Below are 5,725 nucleotides of genomic sequence, written 5' to 3' on the forward strand. Positions count from 1 at the left end.
GGAAAAAATGATAGCCAGGAGGACTATATACGTTAGAAGGGCTTTACAAGGGAACCAAAACGAAAGTACATGACGATGAGTTGAGAGATATGACACTGCGAGAAAAATTTGACAGAGCACTGAATGACCTAAGTCGAAACAGAACTCCTGAGGAAGACGACATTCATTCAGAATAATCTGGATTCTTGGGAAAGTTAACCATAACAAAACAATACCACATGGCGCGAAAGATATACGAGACAACTGAAATACCCTCAGACTTTTAGAATAATGTAGTTACTGAGCTTCCAAAGAAAACAGGTGCTAACAGATAAGAATATTATAGAACTGTCATTTTAATAATATAAACGTGAAAAAAAAACTCAGACGAATTATTTACAGACGAATGGAAAAGCTGGTAGAAACCGATCTCAGGGACGGCCAGCTTGGACAGGAACACGGGAGGCAACAAAAACCTTACGATTCATCTGAGAATAAAGGAAAACCTACTTTTATAGCATTTGCAGATTAAGTGTAAGCTTTAAACATGGTTGAGTGGAATATACTCTCTGAAATTCTGAAGGAAAGAGGGATAAAATATAGGGCGCGAAAAGTCATTTACAAATGTATAGAAACCAGACTGCAGCTGTTGTAAGATCGAAAGAGACGAAACGTAAGGAGTGATTGAGAAGGGTGTGAGACAGGGTTGTAGGCTATCCCCGATGTTACTCAGTTTGTACAGTAAGGGAAACCAACAAAACTCGGAAGTAGGTAATAAAGTTCGATGAAAAGAAATAAAAACTTTGAGGCTTCCCAATGACATTATATTTCTGTCAGAGACAGCTAAAGATATGGAACAGTATTAGAACGGAATGGACAGCGTCTTGAGAGTAGGATATAAGATGAATATCAACAAAAGTAAAACAGGAGCAACGCAATGAAGTCGAATTAAATCAGGTGATGCAGAAGGAATCAGACTAATTAAAATAACTGTCGATAGCTAAAGAAGGCAGGATACAAAACATAGTCTGGCAATGGCAAGAAAAGCGTTCGTGAAGAAGGGAAGTTCAACACGAAATGTAAATTTAGGGGTTAGGAAGACGAAGGCATTTTAGACTGGAATGTATCCTTCTATGGAAGTGAAACGTGGACGATAAGCAGGTCGCTAAGAAGAGAATAGAAGCACTTCAGATGTGTCGCTCCAGAAGAATGCTAAAGATTAGATGGGCAGATAGCGCAGCTGATGATGAGGTACTGAATGGAATTGGAAAGAAGAGAAATTTCTAGCAGAACTAGACTACTGCTCATCAGCCACACATCAAGCCGGTAAATGCCAAACGACGCATCGCTTGGTGTAAGGAGCGTGAACATCGGACGATTGAACAGTAGAAATACGTTGTGTGGTGTGACGAATCATGGTACACATTGTGCCAATCCGATGGCAGGGTGTGCGTATGGTGAATGCGCGGTGAAAGACATCTGCCAGCGTGTGTAGTGCCAACAGTAAAATTCGGTTCGAATCCTGCTTCGGGCATGGATGTGTGTGATGTTCACAGGTTAGGTTAGGTTTAAGTAGTTCTAAGTTCTAGGGGACATGACCTCAGATGTTAAGTCCCATAGTGCTCAGAGCCATTTGAACCATTTTGAAGTTTATCCTGATTTTAAAACCTCTGAATCTGTCAAGAAGTTTAAAACAGTACAAGTTCGCCGAAGAGTGAAAAATTCATTCTAAAAACACACTGTGCTCCCACATATAATAATTCTCGCAACAAGTCACTTACATTACTTAATTAATTACACAACATATTTAGGAGTGATAGCCTCTCCATCAGCAGTGCTCTGAATCTGTTAACGGATGACTTAATTCGCAACATGTATCAGTATTTAGTAGCCAATTGCGTATTAAAAGGACAATAACCTGCAATTATAAATATCTTCCGTTGATCATAACTTACTTCACAGGAGTCATGTACAGTTAAATGTTTCAGTTCGTGTACATTGCTCCTGCACTGGTCACATACAAAAAAGTCAGAACTCGTGGTATTACAAACGGTATGTCTGTAGTATAAAGAATATCAAACAATTTAAGGTCTTTTTCGTACACTAAAAGTCCATGGCTCGTATGTACCAGAATTACTCACCCTCCCCATAGGACTTCCATGGGGAATGTTTTTTACTTACCTTTGTTGCGAGAGTTTGTTCTCTTCTTTTAGTTGCCTTCCCCGAGTAAGCAGACATCTCTTTCTTTCCTCTCTCATTTTCTTCCTCTCTGTTGGCACCATACATTTTTATCCACCCTGCAAGCTCTTGAACAGTTTCACTTGTGTGGTAGGGAGAAACCGCACAGGGTGATAACTTCACCAGCTAAAGACTGGTTTGTGACGGCTCATTTACTGAGGCATTTTGGAAGAGTCGTCTTGGAGCTGGAGTGAACAGTAAAGCGGACAGTAGTATACATTCTCTTGCCTTTGTCTATTCCTGCACGATTTTTGAGAATGTTGGGTCTTGTAATTATGTTATACGTCAGAACATTCTCACAAATGATGGAGCACAGCAGTCGAAACATTGATAAAAAATAAACCTTTTAGTAATATTGGAAAATGTTGTGATAATGTCACATATTCGGTATAAATAAAGAATGAAGGATTTCTTATTTCTTTATTTTCTAAAGTGGTCCGACACTCACATTGAAATTGAGCTCAGGAAACCGTTGAAACCTTCCATCCGAGTTTGAGACTGTGAGCGATCTACGAAAGAAACGATCAAGATTGTCATATCACAGTTCTTGTGTTTCTTGATCTCTGCGTGAGCGTGTACGTCATGTAACACATTAAATTTTGTACATGAAGAATATGATCGTGTGGCGAGTATTGCGATAGATGACTTACGAAAAAATCGCTCAAGGATGAACATTTACTATTCATGTTCTTGAAAATATAAGTCTACTGACTGGTTTGATGCAGCCCCCGCCACGAATTCCTTTCCTGTGCTAACCTCTTCATCTCAGAATAGCGCTTGCAACCTACGTACTCAATTATTTGCTTGACGTATTCCAATCTCTGCCTTTCTCTACAGTTTTTGACCTCTACAGCTCCGTCAAGTACCATGGAAGTCATTCCATCATGTCTTAGCAGATGTCCTATCACCCTGTCCCTTCTCCTTATCAGTGTTTTCCACATATTCCTTTCCTCTCCGATTCTACGTAGAACCTCCTCATTCCTTACCTTATCAGTCCACCTAATTTTCAACACTCGTCTATAGTACCACATCTCAAATGCTTCGATTCTCTTCTGTTCCGGTTTTCCCACAGTCCATGTTTCACTACCATACAATGCTGTACTCCAGACGTACATCCTCAGAAATTTCTTCCTCAAATTAAGGCCGGTATTTGATATTAGTAGACTTTTCTTGGCCAGAAATGCCTTTTTTGCCATAGTGAGTCTGCTTTTGATGTCCTCCGTGCTTCGTCCTTCATTGCTTATTTTACTGCCTAGCTAGCAGAATTCCTTAACTTCATTGACTTCGTGACCATCAATCGTGATGTTAAGTTTCTCGCTGTTCTCATTTCTACTACTTCTCATTACCTTCGTCTTTCTCCGATTTACTCTCAAACCATACTGTGTACTCATTAGACTGTTCATTCCGTTCAGCAGATCATTTAATTCTTCTTCACTTTCACTCAGGATAGCAATGTCATCAGCGAATCGTATCATTGATATCCTTTCACCTTGTATTTTAATTCCACTCCTGAACCTTTCTTTTATTTCCATCATTGCTTCCTCGATGTACAGATTGAAGAGTAGGGGCGAAAGGCTACAGCCTTGTCTTACACTCTTCTTAATACGAGCACTTCGTTCTTGATCGTCCACTCTTATTATTCCCTCTTGGTTGTTGTACATATTGTATATGACCCGTCTCTCCCTATAGCTTACTCCTACTTTTTTCAGAATCTCGAACAGCTTGCACCATTTTATATTGTCGAACGCTTTTTCCAGGTCGACAAATCCTATGAAAGTGTCTTGATTTTTCTTTAGCCTTGCTTCCATTATTAGCCGTAACGTCAGAATTGCCTCTCTCGTCCCTTTACCTTTCCTAAGGCCAAACTGATCGTCACCTAGCGCATTCTCAATTTTCTTTTCCATTCTTCTGTATTTTATTCTTGTAAGCAGCTTCGATGCATGAGCTGTTAGGCTGATTGTGCGATAATTCTCGCACTTGTCAGCTCTTGCCGTCTTCGGAATTGTGTAGATGATGCTTTTCCGAAAGTCAGATGGTATATCGCCAGACTCATATATTCTACACACCAACGTGAATAGTCGTTTTGTTGCCACTTGCCCCAATGATTTTAGAAATTCTGATGGAATGTTATCTATCCCTTCTGCCTTATTTGACCGTAAGTCCTGCAAAGCTCTTTTAAATTCCGATTCTAATACTGGATCCCCTATCTCTTCTAAATCGAATCCTGTTTCTTCCTCTATCACATCAGACAAATCTTCACCCTCATAGAGGCTTTCAATGTATTCTTTCCACCTATCTGCTCTCTCCTCTGCATTTAACAGTAGAATTCCCGTTGCACTCTTAATGTTACCACCATTGCTTTTAATGTCACCAAAGGTTGTTTTGACTTTCCTGTATGCTGTCCTTCCGACAATCATATCTTTTTCGATGTCTTCACATTTTCCCTGCAGCCATTTCGTCTTAGCTTCCCCGCACTTCCTATTTATTTCATACCTCAGCGACTTGTATTTGTGTATTCCTGATTTTCCCGGAACATGTTTGTACTCCCTCTTTTCATCAAGCAACTGAAGTATTTCTTCTGTTACCCATGGTTTCTTCGCAGCTACCTTCTTTGTACCTATGTTTTCCTTCCCAACTTCTGTGATGGCCCTTTTTAGAGATGTCCATTCCTCTTCAACTGTACTGCCTACTGCGCTATTGCTTATTGCTGTATCTATAGCGTTAGAGAACTTCAAACGTATCTCGTCATTCCTTAGTACTTCCGTATCCCACTTCTTTGCGTATTGATTCTTCCTGACTAATGTCTTGAACTTCAGCCTACTCTTCACCACTACTATATTGTGATCTGAGTCTATATCTGTTCCTGGGTACGCCTTACAATCCAGTATCTGATTTCGGAATCTCTGTCTGACCATGATGTAATCTAATTGAAATCTTCCCGTATCACCCGGCCTTTTCCAAGTATACCTCCTCCTCTTGTGATTCTTGAACAGGGTATTCGCTATTACTGGCTGAAACTTGTTACAGAACTCAATTAGTCTTTCTCCTCTTTCATTCCTTGTCCCAAGCCCATATTCTCAAATGGTTCAAATGGCTCTGAGCACTATGGGACTCAACTGCTGTGGTCATAAGTCCCCTAGAACGTAGAACTAGTTAAACCTAACTAACCTAAGGACATCACACACATCCATGCCCGAGGCAGGATTCGAACCTGCGACCGTAGTGGTCGTGCGGTTCCAGACTATAGCGCCTTTAACCGCTCGGCCACTCCGGCCGGCGCCCATATTCTCCTGTAACCTTTTCTTCTACTCCTTCCCCTACAACTGCATTCCAGTCGCCCATGACTATTAGATTTTCGTCCCCCTTTACATACTGCATTACCCTTTCAATACCCTCATACACTTTCTCTATCGGTTCTTCTTCAGCTTGCGACGTCGGCATGTATACCTGAACTATCGTTGTCGGTGTTGCTCTGCTGTCGATTCTGATTAGAACAACACGGTCACTG

The 5,725-nt window shown here is 40.8% G+C and overlaps 1 non-coding gene across 1 annotated transcript; it reads right to left on the reverse strand.

Annotated features, from left to right (window-relative positions):
• Nucleotides 1–5,407: 5,407 nt before the first annotated feature.
• Nucleotides 5,408–5,491, reverse strand: Trnas-gga (transfer RNA serine (anticodon GGA)). The gene is given in 2 exon segments: nt 5,408–5,442; nt 5,452–5,491. It is a non-coding gene; the product is annotated as a tRNA-Ser (tRNA).
• Nucleotides 5,492–5,725: the final 234 nt, after the last annotated feature.

Source organism: Schistocerca nitens, chromosome 9 (genome assembly GCF_023898315.1).
Source record: "Schistocerca nitens isolate TAMUIC-IGC-003100 chromosome 9, iqSchNite1.1, whole genome shotgun sequence".
NCBI classification, from domain to species: Eukaryota; Metazoa; Arthropoda; class Insecta; order Orthoptera; family Acrididae; genus Schistocerca; species Schistocerca nitens.